The 23897-nt window shown below is 41.0% G+C and overlaps 1 long non-coding RNA gene across 3 annotated transcripts in view; it reads right to left on the reverse strand.

Moving 5' to 3' along the window:
* Window positions 1–16100, reverse strand: part of LOC307000726 — a 41535-nt gene extending 25435 nt beyond the window's left edge. For all 3 annotated transcript variants that reach the window (XR_013798072.1, XR_013798073.1, XR_013798074.1), the window contains exons 1-2: window positions 16021–16100; window positions 7672–7767 (exon numbers count right to left, since the gene is read on the reverse strand). This is a non-coding gene — a long non-coding RNA (uncharacterized lncRNA). The remainder of the gene's footprint in view (window positions 1–7671; window positions 7768–16020) is intronic.
* Between the last annotated feature and the right edge of the window lie 7797 nt (window positions 16101–23897).

Genomic DNA, 23897 nt, shown 5'->3' on the forward strand with positions numbered 1-23897 from the left:
GGTAATAAAATCGGACACATTTGACTGATCAATGATTTACAAAAATTCGAAATATGTTGCCAAAGTTAAATATGATCACCTCCCACAGTATTACAAACGATGAACATGAAGCATTGCAGACATTTCAGCTTTGTTCACGTTATGGTTTGACACTCTTGATTTTCCCTAAAAACAACTATTTGATATGTCCCACAAGGTATTTTTGGTACTTCGAGTGATCGCCATGAGAGAGAGTCGGATGTATTGTTGGAGTGAAGCACAGGCACTTAAGTTGTTTGATGCGCTGTAAGTGTGTAAGTGAAGCACCGAGGGCTAAAGCTGTTTTTTGATGTGTATAAATTGCACTTCTTTGATGTTGCTGCTGGATTTTGAATCCCGTTTGATAAGCTTGTCAGTCGCCTCATCTGCAGTAATTACTGTCAGTTCTCGACTTCTCGTATCCCAGTAGATGAATAGACTACGCAGGCTCTACCACGGAGATGTCGCATGTGAAAAGAACGTCATTACGTTTATCAATGAATCAATTAATCCTCCGTTTCATTTATGAAACACATTTGGTAATTCCCTCAGAATCAAAGTAGGTACTTGGCTTTCGAAAAAGCTTTAATTTGACTGCTGAACGTGAAATGCAAAAGCAAACTGCTGGGGAAAAAACAGCCTAGACCAGCTAAATCGGCATTGGTCAGAAACGAAGAACAAAGGTTTAGATAAGGATTGTTGCAGCCTTTATTTGCTGAATTCAGGTTGGATTGTTGTAGTCACCCATTTCCTGTATTGTGGGATAAATTGGAAACTTTTTGACTAAAAACGATGCCTAAGTGCATTCAAAACAGTTATTGTGTGGCATAGTCACTCAACCTTTGATTCGATCCAAAGTCCTCTGATGGGCCTGACTCTGATAAATTAAACATATCCCTAATACACATATCAGCTCAATTATATACAGTTGCCATAATGCTAAATACTACATTCATTTACATAAAATACCACATATCTCTTTCAGAACAAATTGAGTACACTAATGGTGTTTAAAATGCAAATGTCTCAAATTTACTGCCATTTGAGGTATTGGAATTATCATTTGGTATCTTGATGCATAACGTATACCCGAGTTGTCAGCGATGACTTAATGGCATTAAAACATCCATGTTTGTTAATCATTGCTTTTAACAGTGACAAGAGTCAACCGAACTAAGACATTTTAGAAAAATCATTAGTGTAATTTAACGCATGCATGATCTGAGCACATCAACACAAACTTAATGTTTAATGTTTTTTAACATAACCGTTCAAAAGTTTAGGGTCAGCAATATTCTCCTAATCCAAATAAACCTCTTACGCTCTTCAAGTCTGCATGTATTTGATCAAAAATACAGTAAAAAACATGATATTGTTAAATATTATTAATTTAAAATAGCCTGGTTTCTATTGTAATATATTTAGCAATGTAATTTATACCTTTTCAGCAGCCATTACTCTAGAGAAACAATGTGAAATTTTGACTGTTACTTTTGATTAATTGAATACATCCTTGCTAAATAAAAGCATTCACACACGAAAAAAACAACTTGAAATAGCAGTGTAATTATATATTAGTGTAATTATAATTATATTAGTCTATGTATTATGACAGCTATTATATTATTATATATACAGGCTTGTGTGAATATACACTAATCATGCTGCAGTTTGAAGTCTACTATCAATCAAACAGGATCTTTCTACATCATTTAATAAATAAATAATTGTAATTTTGCTTTTTAAATCTGAAATGGCAATGCATGTGATTAAATGTGTGTGTGTGTGTGTGTCTTTGTGTAGCTCATATGTCTTCTACTGATAGACAGTGACAGCTATTGATTTCAGAGCACAGAATGTGAACTCATTGAGATCTCAATCATAAAACATTTAAGATCAGATATGACAATACTGCAGATATTACAACGGGTTCTAGATTAAAGCATGGACTGATGTCGTAACATACATTGAAATCCACACGCTTGTATTAATGTAAAGAACCTCTATGGTAGGGTTTTCAAACTGGGATCCTGGGACCCCCAAGGGGTGGTTGGGGTCTAAAAACTGTAAAATATATATATATATATATATAATTATTATAATAAATAATAATAATAATGTGATTAAAATAAAAAGTTAGTTAATATATTAAATAGATTAATTTATATTAAATACAATATTTTATTTTTTATGAAAACATTTTTTTTTTAACAAATAAATGATACATGTAACAATACATTATAGTACATTACATAGTGAGTAGAAAAAAAATATATACTGTAACTTAATATAAAGTTTATATTTATAATATAATTTTTTTCAGTGTATACATTTGGTGTTTATGGGATCCCTCACATGAGGATGATCATATTTGGTACTCTATGGCATCTAAAAGGTTGAAAATCTGCATAAACATAAATATTATCGACTTTTACTTTACTCTATATTCTACTGACATGAACTTAGTATTGCTCTTTAAAAAAAAAAAATCATACTTGTCTAAAGTATGTGTTAATTTATGCATAAGCACACACTCATAAACACAACTGGGACTCTTCAGATCAAATGAGCTCTAGTGAACCATCACACATGCCCCTGCCAATCAATCATCATGAGTGACAGCTGTGAGCTCCCTCTGTTCCCGCGTTATCCACCATCCCCGGGTTTAAAGTCTAGTGTCAGACTGAATATGAGTCACTGTAATGGAAAGAGAACAGAAAGATATAGTGAATCTAACAGCATCTCCCTCCTATCTCCCTTTCAATCTGACTTTACATTCCGCTGACCTTGACAAGGCTCTCTCTCTGTAAAGTGGAATGAGATTGCTCGGGCCCCTGGTATCCAGGCCAATCAGCAGGGGTCTAAACATCCCTGCGCCCTCGGAAAAATTCCTGTTTAGCTTCCGATTACAGCGATTCTTGCGTTTTATTCGTGAAGACTCTGTGCTCTGGCAAGCCGAAACGGCGGGCAGGATAACTACCCATTATCCTGCAGTCCCGCTCCACTGGCTCGGCCAATAAAACCCCAATCTCCCCCTAAACAGTGGATGTGTTAGCGTCAATGTGCGTCGCTCCTGCTATAGGCTTTGCATTACAATCCTCAGTTTGTCTGCGAATGTCTTTGGGTATAATAACGTAATTGATGTGAGAGAATTGTGTGTGTAATCTAAATGATTGTGGATGGGTGATATAATAGCAATATGATAGCCGCCTTTCCCAGACTGCTGAGCCAAATAATACTGTCACAGTGTCATGTTAGCCCTGGGTAAAATGGGACTCATAAGAGACAGCAATTTCCTTCCACTCTCCTCCAATGTCACTATAAAATCAATTAACCATCACGACTGACCTTTCTCTCTGTATAAGCTTTTAGATCATCACTCGCGCAATGTACAACTGACATTTATATAAAAAAGAGAGGGTGAGTAAATAAAGAGATAAAAAAGGGACGGTAAGACATACAGTGGGGAATTCAGTGAACAGCTGCATGCTGTATTTCAGCGCCGAAACCTTTCTTATTCACTGACCACCCAATCCAGTTTAACCAGGCGCTAAATGTGCAAATATTTTATGCAAATTGGGGTCATTATAGATTAATATTATGGTTTTACAGCCTGCTTTCCATGGAACGGAAGCGCACAGAACTGAATTGCGCTGTGCAAATTAAATTTTGAGGCTATATTTGCATCAATCCCTGATTTGTATGATTCTTCTAGCAACTCTGTTGCAATTAATTGATCCCCACTTCTGTGATTTATGATTCTTAACCATGAATAACTTCATTAGTTTCTCATTCTGAAGCTAAAATATTATTCAATTTGTCAATACATGAGATCTAAATGTCCAAATCATTTTGTAAAAATAAAAGAGCAACATAAACATCAAACACCCGTTTCAAAAGTTTCAGGAAACCCTCAATTTGAAAATAATTAAAAAAAAATTGTATTAACCTTTGTTGTAATATTATTTAAAACTCTCTTCACATTCTGATAGCAATCAACAATAGAAGTAGTCTAAATATATAAACATGTATATATCTTTTGTGGAAGTCTCACGCATGTCAACCTGTGACGTTCTATCCGAAGCTGTTCACGTCCTCAGACTCAGATTTTTAGTTAGTTAAACTTTATTGTCCTTAAAGGCAATTCTTTGCGTAGACAGCAGTAGTAGCAGTAGTATACACATACACATAATAACAATAATAATACAACACATAAATCACCCTAGATTAAATCGTTTGAAAACTTAATTGCCGCCGGTATGAAAGAATTTCTATATCTATTTGTTTTACACAAGGGGAGTCTGAATCTCCGCCCTGAAGGAAGGAGTTGAAATTCAGCACACAATGGATGAGTAACATCAGAAAGCACTACCTGGCCCTTCCTAGTTGTCCTGCACTCATAAATCTGTGAGATAGTCCTTAAATCGGTCCCCACTGTCTTGCTGCACATTCTCACAATGCTTGTCAGCTTCCTCCTGTTCTTTACATTAAGATTACCATACCAACAGACGATGGAAAAACTTAAAACGGCTTCAATAAAGCATGTATAAAACATTTTCATAAAAGAAACATCCATGTTAAAAAGTCGAAGTTTCCTTAAAAAATGCATACGCTGAAGAGCTTTTCCTCTAATTATATCGGTATTTTCCTCAATATACAATATATATATAGATTTTTGAGTTTCTGTCAACACTATCAACGTCGAAATTAATCTGCAGCAGTCAGGTGGTACAACTAAATTTATCGTCTCGTGACGCTTCATGTGTTTTGGAGGCATGGCTTTGAAGACGCTCTGAGGGGAGGGATGGGATTTTATGCTTTCAAAGCTAGCTCGCTATAGCTAGCCTCCAAAATTGCCTACCCTGCCTTTAAGTGAAATGCAGCCAGCAACTTATTGCAAGAGACTGAACATGATTCAATGCCCTGATAGACTCATTCAAAAGAAGTTGGAAATACCTTTGCAGAGATACAAAGACACATCCAGATGTGGGCCAAGCTTCTGAGAATGACGGTTAGATGAATATGTAAATATGTGCTGAGCGCTTTCCTCTTTATAATAAAGTAGGCCTAAAAACAACAAAAATCACAGCGGTGAGAAAGCAGCAGAAAGCATAGTGATGTGGATGTGTTTGCACAAGGCCTTCAATTCATATTTACAGATGAGGTCAATAAAATAAAATGATGATAGTTTGATTATAAAATATATTTGAGACTAGACTACATAGCCTAGATCTGGCTATGTGATACTATAGTTTGATAGTTATACTTTTCATTGCATAACACATTGATATTACAGTACAGAACAGCTCTTTCGGCATTATCCTGAACGTACTGAAGCATTCTTTCATAGTACAAAAGAGAGGCTCTCGGAAACGCGCATAAATGTTACCTAATCCTTTCATTTTCCAGGCAAAATTCATACATGACGATTCTTACATATAGCCCATTTTAGGCAGGATGGTACAGAAGGCCTAATTTCATAACAAATAAAGTGATTTGGCAGGAGGAAAAATGCTCAAACAAAAATTCATTGGACCAGATGAGGCAAAGAAACCCCTTCAGATATACAGTAATCCCATGCAGAACTGAGTGCTTCCCGGAGTTGCTGAATGGGGTTGCACTGTTTTCTTTGTCACACATAATTATTGAGGATAACGCAAAAGAAATGAATGCTCTCTAATGATAACTTCCCATCTGTCGCATCACAGTATGTTAGGAATAGGTGTGAGGTGAGAGAGCATGTTGTGAACCCACTGCCAGTGCCAACATAATTATATGTTGACTTTATAATGCTTATGTCATTCAGTACATTCTCTTTAATAGTGTATGATTTCTGAATCCATTATTTCTGAAAAAATAAATAAAAAATAATAATAATTGTGTCCCACAAAAAAAATTATGTCAGAATTTAAATTTGCATTTGAACATTTTGATTTTAGTGACAACTGAAGTAATGGAAATCTATGAGGCAACTACAAGGTTCAAATTATATTTTAGGTTTTATTATATTATTGTAGTTTTATAAAGCTTAAAAATGATAAGTTTTATAAAGCTGTTCCATTCAAGACATTAGAAGGGATTTATTGATAAGGACCTTTATAAACATTATACTGAAACTGCCCAACAACAAATACAATTCCAATATCAATTGCAATCTGATATACTGATATATTTGTGTGGATTCACACACTCCTGAACATTAAATCACAGTGACAGACACCATCTGAAAGACATATGTTTGAGTCCACGCATACACAGCAGTTTCACATGTTGGACGTGGGGCAAAGAGATTTGTATGGTCACAAAGAAAACAGGTGAGAGTCTCCAAAAGTGATAATTCCCATGTACCTCCTGACCTGGGAGAAACGATTACTGAGTGTGTGTGTGTGTGTGTTTGGTGTGGAATACTGTATGAGAAATTCATCTCAAAATACTGACAATTCACTCTACTTTGACTAAATCTCATCTGCCAAACTGACATAGTATTTTCAGTAATGTAATTTATTAGTCATTTATCAATATTTATTTCTGCTTGTGTGTAGTACTCCAATATAATATCTCTCTTAAGTCATGAATGTTGGACATGTACCATGTCATACCAGCTTTCTTTGGACATATGGTAATACCATGTATTTTTGTTGTACCTAAATATGGTAGCCATTCACAGTACAAAAGCACCATGGTATTAGCATCTCTGTACCATAGTACTGCCAGTGGTGTTTACCCATTTATACATCCACTTATCTGTCCATTGATCCATCCATCCATCCATCCATCCATCCATCCATCCATCCATCCATCCATCCATCCATCCATCATTCTGTTCAACTGATGAGCCTTTGAACATTTTCAATATAATCAAAGCTAATATATATTGAAATTCTTAGAAATGCACTTCATTCTTGAAGTGCTGCATGTATTTCTCAAAATTAATGAACTTGGCTTCAGTAAATTGAGTGTTCGGTTTGAAATTGAGTTTAACCAAAGGTCATTATGGGAGAAGAAAAGACAAAATGAACAGGTCTGGACACGTTCTACAGGTTAAAATGAATGACATCATTCTTCCATTAACATCTCCATATTGGTACAACATCTTTGAATGAGGAGCACACATCCCAAATTTTACAACATAATTGTCTCTTTACAAAGCTACAAAGAGAATAAATTAGTTCTTTTATCAGAAAAATGTGGTTTGTAGCAACAGGTCACATTATAGAGATATTAGGAAGAGAGATAAAAAAGTGTCACGGACAAGACAAGGAATTTTTGCCCTGTGACCATCATAAAGAAAATACATAATATCACCTTCTTTTTATAGGTTAAGACAACTAACCATAGAACTATAAACAGACACAGATCAAAGGTGATTAAACGTATTTTACTATAACCACACAGTGAAAGATTGTGTGTGTGTGTGTGTGTGTGTGTGCGCACTGTGCGTATGTATGTGTGTGTGTATATATACATATATATATATATATTCAACGGGCCTTTATTATTATATATATCATGCAATTAAATACTACATACATTATATACTGTATGTAGACTATTGGAGCACAAACAGATACTTTTTCTTTTCTTTTTACCAGAGTTAATCCTGAATAATATACTGTACACAGTCACTCTGTTAATAATTCAATGCACACTCACCCAATCAGACTTTCCCACGCTCTACACTGGGGGATGATGGGGGTTTCTGTGACCAATTGATCTTCGGCCCTGTCCAACAAATCTAGCACTGATCACCTGAAAACAGGAAACAGGTGTTATCAAGGGTTATGTCTCCGCTCCTGTTCACACCCTCCTGGTGAGGATCACACACACACACACACACACACACACACACACACACACACACACACACACACACACACACACACACACACACACACACACACACACACACACACACACACACACACACACACACACACACACACACACACACACACACACACACACACACACACACACACACACACACACACACACACACAGCAGGCTTCATGCCGACATTTACGACAGGCCCTGTAGTTTGAGGTAAACACATGGTGACGAAAGTAAACACATGCTCTCTCCATTAGTCACATGGACGACAACAAAACAACATTAACCAGTCAGAGCAGGACAGCACGGAAAACCACCATTGCCGTCAGAATCACAAATTAAACAGAGCACTAATAATGAGGATTTCAACACTAAATGTATTTATTTTTTAAGTTTGATGTTGACTCAATCACACACATTAAAAAATAAAAGTTCCAAAAAGGGGGTTTCACAGCAATGCCATAGAAGAACCAGTTTTGGTTCCCCAAACAACCTTTCAGTGAACAGTTCTTTGATCCAAAGAACTGTTTTCCAATATGATTATGAAAACGCTTTTGTACATTTGAATGTGGATGTGAATGTACATTTGGATGTCAAAGGCTCTTTATGGAACCATATAACCTTTTATTTTTAAGAGTGCAGGTATATGGTAAATGGACTGCATTTATATAGCGCTTTCACAGACCCAATGGCCACCAAAGCGCTTTACATTTTGCCTCACATTCACCCATTTATACATATGCCTTGACTCATCCACAAATTTTGATACTCCAGCCCGTGAGTCATCACTCATAAAACTCTGTATAAATTATACATATAAATTATTAATTTTATAAATGCTATTACTGTAATATCTGTTTTTAAATACTTCAAACAAACACTATGTGCTGTTTGCCCTTACGAAACCTGAATTTGTATGTACTGAAAAGTATATTAAGTGCATTTAAAACCTCACACTTTAAATAAAAGTGTCCATCAAATGCATGTGAATCACAGAATAATATTATAAAAGTTAATAAAAATGCATTTTTCATATATAGCAGAATTTCTGATCTCATATCTGCTACAAGTTAGACTGTGGATCTACAAATATAGATCCATTCTGTGCCATGCATGCTGTTCCCTTTCGTAGGGAACTCGCACTGCGTCGTTGAAAACGACTCTTTGGGGACGCTCCCTTAGCGTGCGTATCTGAAGTATGAATGAAACTAATCCAATCCTGATTGGTGTTGTGTCGTGACGTAACATGTGACGGCATAACCGGATGTATAAAGTCACGCCGGCACACACACACATTAGCTTTCGCTCTTCAGCAAGCGTTCTTTGTGAAAACTGTCTGTCTTATTTGGTGTTGTTTGTCTGTTACAAAAATCCCTGTCATGGCGAGTGAACAATATACAAAGTGTGTGCACCCCTGCCCTCGTTTTCTCACGGGTGGGGACACGCATTTAATGTGTGTGTATTGTTTGGGAGCGCAGCATGCACAGGCAGCTCTCGAGGGAGCTGCCTGTGAACACTGTGAAGCACTTCCCATTAGAGTGCTGCGCTCCCGCTTGGCCATTTTCAATGATGATGGCCAGGCTCGCGATCCCCGCGGTTCGGGTCCCGCGTCCGTTGAGGCGGCGCGGCGGCTTAGATCGTGGGGATCGCAAAAGGATCTTTCAGAGGGGAACGAGACTGCTGCGGCACTTTCTCGTTCTTCATCTGAAGGTTCTGTAGCGCTCGCTCACGGTGCAGAAGCCCGCGCCGCGGCTTCTTCTGCCCGCGACGATCGCCCGATGCTCGAGCTGTCTGCTTCCGAGGAAGTAGATGTGCTCAGCATCGGCAGCGAGGAACGTGAGTCATACTCGCCGGCTCACGTCCCCGCTTATGAGGAGTTGGTGGAGGTTGTGACACGTGCTGTGGCCAGACTAAACATCAGCTGGCCACAAAATAAGCAGGATGATATTTGTCAAAGCAAGCTAGACGAGAGATTCCTGCAGCACCGCTCACAACCTCAGCGCCGGGGTTTGCCATTTTTCCCAGATCTGCATAAAGAGATTTCCAGATCCTGGGAAAAACCCCACTCTTTCCGTATTTCATTACCAAATTCATATTATTATAGTAATGTGGTGGGTGCGAGAGAGATGGGATATGGCAAGATGCCGCCGATGGAGGAAGCCTTAGCGAGCTATCTTTCTCCTGAAGCGGCATCTTCGCTTAAAACCCCGGCGCTGCCCAGCAAACCGTGCAGGGACACCTCTGCACTGGTTGGCCGGGCTTATATGGCGGCTGGTCAGGCTGGTACGTCTCTGCACTCAATTGCGATTTTGCAGGCGTACCAGGCTGACCTCCTTAAAGACCTGGATGAGGGCGAGGGACCGTCACCTTCGGATATTGCGGAATTGAGAAGAGCCACAGATTTATCTCTCCGGGCCACTAAAGAGACGGCACGTGCTATTGGCCGCTCTATGGCGGCTATGGTGGCTACGGAGAGACATCTGTGGCTAAATCTTTCAGGCATTAAGGAGAAGGATAAAGCTTTTCTGCTGGACGCACCGCTATCGCCTTCTGGCCTGTTCGGCGACGCAGTCACTACTGTCGTCGACAGGTTTCAGGAGGCGAAAAAACAGTCAGCGGCGTTTCAGCAGTATCTCCCTCGCCGCTCGAAATCTGGGTCTAGGAGGGCTGGCTCAGGTGGCCAGCCCCAGCCGTCAACTAGCTCCCACCGCCAGGATCAGAGAGAGAGCGTTTCTTCTAGAGCCCCTCCTCCGGGAGCTTGGCAACAGAGGAAACGCTCTCAATCGAAGTCCTCTAACCAGAAGGGCGACCTGAGGGCCGTCCTTCAGGCGAAGAGGGCTTCGGGAAAGAGGTCCTAACCGGAATGGTAGGACCTCGGAGGGCTGCCCCCCCCGCTGTGGCGCAATCGAGGTTGTTCTCACAGCGGGGCCCTCTGGAAAAAGATGTTCTCCCGCCGTCCTGGACGCTTCGGGCCGCATCGATTTCCAGCGAACGCACACCGTGGCGTTCGCCCCAAAAGCTTGCAAAAGAGCATCGACTATGGTCACAAAATCCTTCTCGACTTCTTCCTGCCGGTCGTCCGTTTCAGGAGGTCGAGAACAGTGCTCGAAAAACACCCGAGGCCAGTCTCGAGAGGCTGGTTCCCTTAGTAGATTTTGTAGAAGAATGGCAACGCCTTCCGAATATATCTATGTGGGTCCTGAATATAATAAAAAATGGGTACAGACTGCAGTTCGGTCACCGACCCCCCAAGTTCGCTGGGGTGGTACTGACTGCAGTGGTTCCAGAACAGGCTCGGGTTATGGAACAAGAGGTACAGACTCTACTGGTGAAAGGGGCCATAGAAAGTGTTCCCCTACCAGACAAGGAGTCAGGGTTTTACAGCCGGTACTTTATAGTTCCCAAGAAGGATGGCGGGCTGAGGCCGATTTTAGATCTGAGGCAGTTGAATCGCTCTCTGAGGAGATTCAGGTTCAAGATGCTCACTATTCCCATCATCGTGAATCAAATCAGATCCGAGGATTGGTTTGTCACGATAGATCTAAAAGACGCCTATTTTCACGTCTCCATCCTTCCATGTCACAGGAGGTTCCTGAGGTTCGCTTTCGGGGGCGAAGCGTACCAATATCGGGTTCTTCCATTCGGCCTAGCACTCTCTCCCCGCACGTTCACCAAGTGTATGGATGCAGCTCTGGCTCCACTGAGGCTTCAGGGCATTCGTATACTGAATTACATCGACGACTGGCTCATATTGGCCCAGTCTCGGGAAATGGCAGTTCGGCATCGAGATGTCGTCCTTGGCCACATTCAGAACCTGGGGTTAAGGCTCAACATGAAGAAAAGCGTGTTGGAACCAGCTCAGAAAACGATGTTTCTGGGCGTGGTATGGGATTCGGTTACGATGCGGGCACATATGTCTCCCGCGCGTGTCGAATCAATCCTGGCCATGGTGTCTGGGATAAAGCTAGGCCAGGCCATCACTGTAAAGCGATTTCAAAGACTGCTGGGCCTCATGGCAGCGGCATCCAACATAATTCCTTTGGGCCTTCTACACATGAGGCCCCTTCAGTGGTGGCTGAAAACCAAAGGGTTTTCCCCGAAGGGGAATCCGTTCCGTATAATCAGGGTTACGCGCAGATGCCTTCGTTCCCTATCAATATGGAAGAAACCTTGGTTCCTGTCCCAAGGGCCAGTGTTAGGAGCGTCATGTCGCCGGAAATCCGTTTCGACAGACGCTTCCCTCACTGGCTGGGGCGCGGTCATGGACGGCCGCTTTGCCAGGGGTCTGTGGCAGGACCATCATCTTTCTTGGCATATAAATTGCCTAGAAATGTTGGCTGTGTTCAGGGCTCTGAGGAGCTTCCTCCCAGACATCAAGGGTTACCACGTCCTGATACGTTCAGACAATACATCAGTGGTAGCTTATCTGAACCGACAAGGGGGACTCAGATCGCGCCCTCTATCCAGACTGGCGCATCAGATTATTCTATGGTCCCAGGGGAAAATATTATCTATCAGAGCAATATATATCCCAGGGGTTCAGAATCAGGGAGCAGACATCCTGTCGAGGCAGGGGCTGAGGCCCGGGGAATGGAGACTTCACCCAGAGGTGGTGAAGTTGATATGGCAGAGGTTTGGACCAATGGAAGTGGATCTGTTTGCGTCTCGAGAGACGTCCCACTGTCCACTTTGGTTCTCCCTCACTCATCCAGCCCCACTGGGGTTGGATGCCATGGTACAGGCCTGGCCGAGGCTTCGCCTGTACGCTTTTCCCCCGATCGCTCTGCTCCCGGGAGTCCTGGAGAGGGTCCGTCAGGAGGGCGTCAGTCTTCTTCTGGTAGCCCCGTTGTGGCCGGCCCGAGTATGGTTTTCAGACATAATTTCACTCCTGATAGCTCCGCCATGGCAGATTCCTCTGAGGAGGGATCTGTTGTCTCAGGCGGAGGGAACAATATTCCACCCTCGGCCGGAGCTGTGGAAATTGTGGGTCTGGCCCCTGAGGGGGCTCAGTACCTAGATGCTGGTCTATCAGCTGGGGTGGTTGAAACCATACTTAGCTCTAGGGCTCCGTCTACTAGGAGATTATATGGCCTCAAGTGGAATGTCTTTTCCACTTGGTGTAGAGAACATGAGTTAGATCCAGTTAACTGCCCAGTGGCTTCAGTTCTGGAGTTTCTCCAAGATCGTTTCTCCGCGGGTCTCTCCCCGTCCACACTGAAGGTGTACGTGGCTGCCATTGCGGCTTTCCATGCACCACTTAGTGATGGGCCTTTGGGGAGGCACCAACTGGTCATACGTTTTCTCCGTGGTACATGGAGGATGAGACCGACAATCAGGTCCAGGGTTCCATCCTGGGACCTGGCAGTGGTTCTCGAAGGGCTATCCCTGGCTCCCTTCGAACCCCTTCAGTCGGCTTCGCCCAAGGACCTTACATTCAAGATGGCCTTTCTTTTAGCTATTACTTCTCTTAAGAGGGTGGGAGATCTTCAAGCCCTGGCAGTAACGCCAGCCTGCTTGGAGTTTGCCCCAGGCGGAGTTAAGGCCATCTTGCACCCGAGACCTGGCTACGTGCCTAAAGTGCCTTCTAACGTAGCACGGTCCACGGTCCTGCAAGCCTTTCATCCTCCACCTCATGTGTCGGCAGAAGAGGAGAGGCTTCACTTGCTCTGCCCGGTTAGAGCCTTGAGTGTTTACCTTGAGAGGTCCTCTTCTTGGAGGAGGTCGGACCAACTGTTAGTGTGTTTTGGGTCACCTAAAAAGGGGCTCCCGGCATCCAAACAAACTGTGAGCAATTGGATTGTTCAGGCTATTACTTCGGCCTACAAGGTGCGCAATTTGCCTTCACCTTTGGCCGTAAGGGCTCATTCTACTAGAGGCATTGCGTCCTCTAGGGCCCTCCTCTCGGGAGTGCCCCTCCAGGAGATCTGTGAGGCAGCCGGTTGGGCTACCCCGCACACTTTTATCAGATTTTATAGTCTGCACCTCCCTAGTACGCCTGGCGCACATGTGCTCTCGTCCTAGCTAAGTGCCTGAGATCAGTTTCACTCTAGGGCAGGCCTTTTTTCGGTGCGTGGCCTAGTGGGTATTCGTTCCCCAAAGAGTCGTTTTCAACGACGCAGTGCGAGTTCCCTACGAAAGGGAACGTCTCGGGTTACGACTGTAACCCTTGTTCCCTGAGGAGGGAACGAGACACTGCGTCGTTTTGCCACGCCCTTTAAACGCCTGTGAGCGGCTTGCTTCATCGCGAGGCTAATGTGTGTGTGTGCCGGCGTGACTTTATACATCCGGTTATGCCGTCACATGTTACGTCACGACACAACACCAATCAGGATTGGATTAGTTTCATTCATACTTCAGATACGCACGCTAAGGGAGCGTCCCCAAAGAGTCGTTTTCAACGACGCAGTGTCTCGTTCCCTCCTCAGGGAACAAGGGTTACAGTCGTAACCCGAGACGTTATCTTTGTGGGACACATAAAATAGCAGACGCCGCCTAAAAAGAATACATTGAGAGATACCAGTGGATAAAGCAACACCAGTAGGCTAATGTCATCTAGTAAGCATTCAGCCCAAGAGGAGAGAGCATGGCAAACCAATTACGCTGCCTCTGAAGAAAATGTGACAGACAATGCATTGAGGCATGACATAATCAATTATTGTTAGCATAGAAATAGCAGATATAAAAAAGATCACGAGGAAAGATATTTGTCATGCATGACACATTTGCAGTGATTCTTTAGTCACGGTATGCAACTTACATAAGCAGTTCATGACAGCAGTGAACGGGAATGTCCATATTACAATTTGACGGATGAAACAAATCTGAAATGAAATTGGTCATTTTCAAGAGATAAATTACGTTGATTATGCATTGTTGATATATCAGTGATATCATTAATATAACTGAAAATCCCATATTGAAAAGCTGATATTGTAGTTTCAGCAATTTTGTTATATATAAATCAGATTACAGATGCCCAGTTCTATAGCTATCTGTTTGACTAGTTTTGATGTTATTGGAGTTCTATAAAGTATTTTCAAATGCAGCAATTCCAGCACATTTCTGTATTTGATTGCATTGTGAGTTTTTGCAGCACATGTTGTCAAACTAATGAAGGTGATTTTGAATTCTATAGTTTGACTGTATATATATATATATATATAAAGAGAGAGAGAGAATATGATATTAATAATGACATTTGTAATGTGTTCTGTACAGTTAATTTCCCAGAAAATCTTTGAAGTCTCTATTCACATTCAACAAGTTATTATCAATCAGGTATGATTGATGTTTCTATTGATCAATCAGAAGCTTAACTCTCTGAATGAGGTCCAGTGGGTTTGGGGTGTGTGAGGTCTGGGGGGGTGTAGGGGGTGTTCAGGCTTGGCTGGTAAAACACAGTAGCAGGTGAGCTGGGACGATGTGGCAAGGTGGCCCCTGGGCTGAGTGATATCCCAGAGTGCACTGTAAATCTCTGCCTGCCGTTTTACTGCTGCACCGGGGCGGCTCGCCGCTAAATCACCGGCTATGAAGCGATGACGGGAAGAATGACTGTTTTCATAACCTCGCTCGGCTGTCAGTGATATGAACACACACCACATACACATTCCCCCTCTCTTTTCCTGGTGTAAACAGCCTTTTCCTTTCACGACTTTCATAAAAACAGTTAAAGACGAGTAGAAAAGAATAAAAGCTTCAAAGAAAAGCTGCTTAATAAAAGTTTAAGTATAGAGTATATTTCTTTTTTACTCCACAAATGTCTGATACATCCTTTCTGGGATTAATATGGTATTTTGACCATAGTAATATGATTGTTTTTTTGGATATATACCATGGTCATTCTTTGGTTTTTAAGACATATTCCACGCTAATGGTATTTTTTGAAGTACCTTGGAATGCTACACGAAACAGCACATGAATATGGTAATCTCTCAGCAACATGGTAGAACTATCAAAGTACAATGGTATTACCATCTGCATCTGATACCATGACTGTACCATGGTAAATCCTAAAGTACTTTTTTTGTAAGGCTATCTCTGTTCTCACACTTTAAATCTGTCAGGTGGTGCAGAAGGAGGTCTGCTGGAGAGACCGAAGATATATTTTGTACACCACCGAAGGGTACATGATACCACTGTCTTTTTGTGGGAACAGGAAAAAGTAGTACCTACCTAAATTTCCTTAGAGACCTGTACTGTGCCGTCTCTGCAAACAGCTGGTGGCTGAGAATGATTCAACAGACCTGCAGATGAATTAATCAGACTTAGTAACTCTGACCAAAAGTCAGCATGAAACGGAAGCTGTGACTGAGATTACGAAACCACTATCGAACCAGAAAAAACATAGGGTGGGACTTGACTTTATCCATCGGTTGTTGATTGGGCGTTGCATAATACAATGAAGCCAGAATGTGGTTAACTTAAACTTAACAGAGTATTTTCTCCTTAAAAATGCAGTGAAAAAAACTCAAAAACTCGCTGGTGTTTCTTACATCACAAACTAACTTGTCAACGTGCCGGCGGGCTTTAGCATATCATTAACTGATGCAAAGCAGGGGAGTCTCAAGAGAAGCCAGGTTATCCCGGTATATTTTTCTGTTGATATGAAAAATCGGGTACATTTAGCAATACAGAGGGTTGGTGAATTACAGTATGTATATGATGTACATTACGATTTATGTTATATGTTTTTCTCCACTCACATTCTAAGTTGTTCAAAACATTTCTAAGGATTTAGATTTTTAGACAGCAGCTTTGACTCTGAGATGGAGAACGGGAACATGGTTTGTGTAACATAAGCGACACATTACAAGCTGTTTGATAACGTAGTCAAGCAAAAGGCTAATCATATTAATTACTCTTATGTGTCTGACGTTGTAGAGAGCGATACATAAAATGCATGACCATTCTGATACATCGCCTTGTACAGCTGTGTGAGTGGAGGAGACGGGGCTCATTTGCATATTCATGGATTTGCGTATATTAAATGAAGCAATGAAGTTACATTAAAGCTATTTTAAGGCATAAATAAATAAAAAACGGGACAAAAACTTTTAAATATGAAATTTTGGTGTTCAAAGATGACTTTTAAGGGATACAATTATTGACTACAAGGGGACTTTAACTGCAGTGAGGCCTTGCATTTGTCACAGAGGTCAAGTGAGCATATGACAGGAAGAGCTAGTTACAAAATTTTGATAAAAGATTATGAATAAAAAAGGAAAAGAATAAAAGTTTACACTATAGACATTCTACTAACTATAAGTAAGAGCAACTACATGTAAACTAAATCTCATTAGAGACTGTAGTAGACTGTTAGGTTAGGGATAGTAGAATAAGTTAACAGTTGCAAAGTTACTTGCAAAATTAATTTATGTTGGGGGAGCATCAAAATAAAGTGTAACCAAAAAAAAAAGAGACTGTATTTTAAGTTGTCTTTGTTACTATACGTTTAGAGAATGGTTAGTTGCATGAAATGATGCGTAAATTACTGTTATTACTGTAGATTTATGTAACGTGTAACAAGGACACTGTAATATAAAGTCTTACACACAAAAAATGATAATTATAAAACAACGTACTGATTTCACAATAAGACCAGTAAGATGCATTAAAGAAATAAAAAGGGTCAAATTTGATTTCTCGACAACTTAAATTAATCAATTTTACGGAAAATGTTACTTCTTTTTTAAAAGTTTCCCTAAGTAATTGTTCAACATTAACAGTTACCAAAATAAAATATAGCTGCAAGCAGCCATTACGGGGCCAAGCGCAAAAGCAGACGATGAGATATGCCTACATGGCTGAAAGTGTGAGACAAACTGCAGCAAGGATCAATTGAAGACATTTAAAGATGAATTTTGGCAAAATGGTTGAAAAATCACATACAATAACTAAAAATATGATTATCACTTTCGACCAATAGGTGACGCAGCTACGAAACTGATGTGATGTGGTCAGAGTGAAGTGACAATGACACATACAAAGTTTGGTGTCAATCTGTCAAGGCATTGCATATATAAAGCCTGAATAGTCATTTTAGCATCATGCCTCAACTTTGCCACTGCGGTATACGAAAACGGTTTCGTCTATCGACACGAAATCCATAACTTTTACTCGGCACGGTCTGGAGATGACACGATCCAATTTTGGTGAAAATCGGACGTTCGGTCTAGGAGGAGTTCGAAAAAGTAGGTTTTAAAAGAAAATAAAGATGGCGGACAGGAAGTTTGGCTGACTATAGCAAAATTGGTATCTATGTTTTCAACATAACCCAAGGAATCTATTGAGATCAGTGTCATTACAATAGGCAAATTTATTCAAAAGTTATTAGCATTTTTGGAAATTTCATTATAACTTTTGACCAAAAGGTGGCGCTGTCTCATAATCTTTTGAGTACCTTTAGGGCGTTGTACTGATGACCCATACTGAGTTTCGTAACGATACGTTCATGTGTTCATAAAATACAGCATTTTAGCACATAATTAAAAATGGCCGACAGCCAAAATGGCCGATATGGGAAAATTGAATATCAGTCAACTCAGCACGACGCCCTGAATCTAACGAGACCACTTTTGTGATTTTTGAACAAACCGTTCAGAAGTTATAAGCAAAAACATAAATTCTTCATATCTCCAGACCAGTAGGTGGCGCTGCGCCGAAACGCAGCATGTAGCCTCAGATCATGCTTGTGATGACATGTACCAAATTTGGTCTGAATCCGATAAAGCGTTGTGGAGATACGGCCTTACGTCTGTTTTCGCAAGCGCTACGTAAAATTTATTTGCGCGGTATTCGAGAACGGTAATTCGAATCAACTTGAATTCCATAACTTTTGGTTGTCCAGGTCTGGAGATGATCTGGATCATTTTTCGTGAAATTCGGAGCAACGGCCTAGGAGGAGTTCGAAAAAGTAGGTTTTTCGGAAAATTCAAAATGGCGGGAAAACTATTATGACGGAAAATGACGTCATAGGGTGTAGTCGAATCGTCATGAGCTCAGGAATCAGAGGAAAAAAGAATTTTGTTTCTAGCCCTTGTGGTTCAAAAGTTATTAGCATAAACATGAGTGCAACTTTGGACAGTTGGTGGCGCTAGAGGGATTGATTTGGAGACTCCAAATTTGCTATGTTGATAGTTCAGGCTGTCCTCTATCACTGTGCCAATTTTCATAAGTTTCCCGCAAACGGTTCTATAGGCTGCCATAGACGCCCAGTCGGAAGAAGAAAAAGAAAAAGAAAAAGAAAAAGAAAAAGAAAAAGAAGAAATATAGCTGCAAGCAGCAATCACCGGGGCCAAGCGCAAGCAAGACGACAAGACATGCCAAAGTGGCTGGGAGTGTGAGACCCACTGCAGCAAGGAGCAATTAAAGACATTTGAAGATGAATTTGGGCAAAATGGTTGAAAAATCACATACAATAACTAAAAATATGATTATCACTTTCGACCAATAGGTGGCGCAGTTACGAAACTGATGTGATGTGGTCAGAGTGAAGTGACAATGACACATACAAAGTTTGGTGTCAATATGTCAAGGCATTGCAGATATAAAGCCTGAATAGTCATTTTGGCATCATGCCTCAACTTTGCCACTGCGGTATACGAAAACGGTTTCGTCTATCGACACGAAATCCATAACTTTTACTCGGCACGGTCTGGAGATGACACGATCCGATTTTGGTGAAAATCGGACGTTCGGTCTAGGAGGAGTTTGAAAAAGTAGGTTTTAAAAGAAAATAAAGATGGCGGACAGGAAGTTTGGCTGACTATGGCAAAATTGGTATCTATGTTTTCAGCATAACCCAAGGAATCTATTGAGATCAGTGTCATTACTATAGGCAAATTTATTCAAAAGTTATTAGCATTTTTGGAAATTTCATTATAACTTTTGACCAAAAGGTGGCGCTGTCTCATAATCTTTTGAGTACCTTTAGGGCTTTGTACTGATGACCCATACTGAGTTTCGTAACGATACGTTCATGCGTTCATAAAATACAGCATTTTAGCACATAATTCAAAATGGCCGACAGCCAAAATGGCCGATATGGAAAAATTGGATATCAGTCAACTCAACATGACGCCCTGAATCTATCGAGACCACTTTTGTGATTTTTGGACAAACCGTTCAGAAGTTATAAGCAAAAATAGCCTTTTTTCATATCTCCAGACCAGTAGGTGGCGCTGCGCCGAAACGCAGCATGTAGCCTCAGGTCATGCTTGTGATGACATGTAGGAAGTTTGGTTTGAATACGATTAAGCGATGCGGAGATACAGCCTTATGTCTGTTTTCGCAAGCGCTACGTAAAATTTGTTTGCGCGTTTATCGAAAACGGTTTGACGAATCAACTTGAATTCCATAACTTTTTGTCCCCACAGCCTGAAGATGATCTGGTGCAATTTTGGTGCAAATCGGACAAACCGTCTAGGACGAGTTCGCAAAAGAAGGTTTTTTGGACAATTCAAAATGGCGGCCATATTTTTATGACGGAAAATGACGTCATAGGGTCCAGTCGAATCGTCGTGAGCTCAGGAATCAGAGGAAAAAAGAATTTTGTTGATAGGCCTTACGGTTTAAAAGTTATTAGCATAATATAAGTGAAACTTTGGACAGGTGGTGGCGCTAGAGGGAATGAGTTAGAGACACCAAAATTGGTGCAATTACTGTTGGGAATGTCCTCTATCAGAATGTCAAACCGGAACAACTTTCCCGCATACGCTTCTATGGGCTGCCATAGACGCCCAGTCGGAAGAAGCAGAATAATAATAATAAATATAGCTGCAAGCAGCAATCACCGGGGCCAAGCGCAAGCAAGACGACAAGACATGCCAAAGTGGCTGGGAGTGTGAGACCCACTGCAGCAAGGAGCAATTAAAGACATTTGAAGATGAATTTGGGCAAAATGGTTGAAAAATCACATACAATAACTAAAAATATGATTATCACTTTCGACCAATAGGTGGCGCAGTTACGAAACTGATGTGATGTGGTCAGAGTGAAGTGACAATGACACATACAAAGTTTGGTGTCAATATGTCAAGGCATTGCAGATATAAAGCCTGAATAGTCATTTTGGCATCATGGCTCAACTTTGCCACTGCGGTATACGAAAACGGTTTCGTCTATCGACACGAAATCCATAACTTTTACTCGGCACGGTCTGGAGATGACACGATCCGATTTTGGTGAAAATCGGACGTTCGGTCTAGGAGGAGTTTGAAAAAGTAGGTTTTAAAAGAAAATAAAGATGGCGGACAGGAAGTTTGGCTGACTATGGCAAAATTGGTATCTATGTTTTCAGCATAACCCAAGGAATCTATTGAGATCAGTGTCATTACTATAGGCAAATTTATTCAAAAGTTATTAGCATTTTTGGAAATTTCATTATAACTTTTGACCAAAAGGTGGCGCTGTCTCATAATCTTTTGAGTACCTTTAGGGCTTTGTACTGATGACCCATACTGAGTTTCGTAACGATACGTTCATGCGTTCATAAAATACAGCATTTTAGCACATAATTCAAAATGGCCGACAGCCAAAATGGCCGATATGGAAAAATTGGATATCAGTCAACTCAACATGACGCCCTGAATCTATCGAGACCACTTTTGTGATTTTTGGACAAACCGTTCAGAAGTTATAAGCAAAAATAGCCTTTTTTCATATCTCCAGACCAGTAGGTGGCGCTGCGCCGAAACGCAGCATGTAGCCTCAGGTCATGCTTGTGATGACATGTAGGAAGTTTGGTTTGAATACGATTAAGCGATGCGGAGATACAGCCTTATGTCTGTTTTCGCAAGCGCTACGTAAAATTTGTTTGCGCGTTTATCGAAAACGGTTTGACGAATCAACTTGAATTCCATAACTTTTTGTCCCCACAGCCTGAAGATGATCTGGTGCAATTTTGGTGCAAATCGGACAAACCGTCTAGGACGAGTTCGCAAAAGAAGGTTTTTTGGACAATTCAAAATGGCGGCCATATTTTTATGACGGAAAATGACGTCATAGGGTCCAGTCGAATCGTCGTGAGCTCAGGAATCAGAGGAAAAAAGAATTTTGTTGATAGGCCTTACGGTTTAAAAGTTATTAGCATAATATAAGTGAAACTTTGGACAGGTGGTGGCGCTAGAGGGAATGAGTTAGAGACACCAAAATTGGTGCAATTACTGTTGGGAATGTCCTCTATCAGAATGTCAAACCGGAACAACTTTCCCGCATACGCTTCTATGGGCTGCCATAGACGCCCAGTCGGAAGAAGCAGAATAATAATAATAATAATAAATATAGCTGCAAGCAGCAATCACCGGGGCCAAGCGCAAGCAAGACGACAAGACATGCCAAAGTGGCTGGGAGTGTGAGACCCACTGCAGCAAGGAGCAATTGAAGACATTTAAAGATGAATTTTGGCACAATGGTTGATACATTAACTAAAAATATGATTATCACTTTCGACCAATAGGTGGCGCAGTTACGAAACTGATGTGATAATGTCAGAGTGAAGTGACAATGACACATACAAAGTTTGGTGTCAATCTGTCAAGGCATTGCAGATATAAAGCCTGAATAGTCATTTTGGCATCATGCCTCAACTTTGCCACTGCGGTATACAAAAACGGTTTTGTCTATCGACACGAAATCCATAACTTTTACTCGGCACGGTCTGGAGATGACACGATCCGATTTTGGTGAAAATCGGACGTTCGGTCTAGGAGGAGTTCGAAAAAGTAGGTTTTAAAAGAAAATAAAGATGGCGGACAGGAAGTTTGGCTGACTATGGCAAAATTGGTATCTATGATTTCAGCATAACCCAAGGAATCTATTGAGATCAGTGTCATTACTATAGGCAAATTTATTCAAAAGTTATTAGCATTTTTGGAAATTTCATTATAACTTTTGACCAAAAGGTGGCGCTGTCTCATAATCTTTTGAGTACCTTTAGGGCTTTGTACTGATGACCCATACTGAGTTTCGTAACGATACGTTCATGCGTTCATAAAATACAGCATTTTAGCACATAATTCAAAATGGCCGACAGCCAAAATGGCCGATATGGAAAAATTGGATATCAGTCAACTCAACATGACGCCCTGAATCTAACGAGACCACTTTTGTGATTTTTGGACAAACCGTTCAGAAGTTATAAGCAAAAATAGCCTTTTTTCATATCTCCAGACCAGTAGGTGGCGCTGCGCCGAAACGCAGCATGTAGCCTCAAGTCATGCTTGTGATGACATGTAGGAAGTTTGGTTTGAATACGATTAAGCGATGCGGAGATACAGCCTTATGTCTGTTTTCGCAAGCGCTACGTAAAATTTGTTTGCGCGTTTATCGAAAACGGTTTGACGAATCAACTTGAATTCCATAACTTTTTGTCCCCACAGCCTGAAGATGATCTGGTGCAATTTTGGTGCAAATCGGACAAACCGTCTAGGACGAGTTTGCAAAAGAAGGTTTTTTGGACAATTCAAAATGGCGGCCATATTTTTATGACGGAAAATGACGTCATAGGGTCCAGTCGAATCGTCGTGAGCTCAGGAATCAGAGGAAAAAAGAATTTTGTTGATAGGCCTTACGGTTTAAAAGTTATTAGCATAATATAAGTGAAACTTTGGACAGGTGGTGGCGCTAGAGGGAATGAGTTAGAGACACCAAAATTGGTGCAATTACTGTTGGGAATGTCCTCTATCAGAATGTCAAACCGGAACAACTTTCCCGCATACGCTTCTATGGGCTGCCATAGACGCCCAGTCGGAAGAAGCAGAATAATAATAATAATAATAATAATAATAAGAACCGGAACGAAAACAATAGGTGCCTCCGCACTTTCAGTGCTTGGCCCCTAATAAACTAAATATGATGATAAATAATGAACAAAAATATGTTTGAAAAAAATATGTTATCTCAAATGAGATAAGCCGAATTTAATGTAAGAATTGCCTACCCTCATGCTGAGATCACATGACCAGCTTAATACTCAACAACACCCCAATTATTAGACACCTTTTTTTTGCAGAATAACTTAATAACTGCCGACAAATATGCCTGCAAAAAGT

Source organism: Phoxinus phoxinus (genome assembly GCF_949152265.1).
Source record: "Phoxinus phoxinus genome assembly, chromosome: 6".
In the NCBI taxonomy this organism is placed as follows: Eukaryota; Metazoa; Chordata; class Actinopteri; order Cypriniformes; family Leuciscidae; genus Phoxinus; species Phoxinus phoxinus.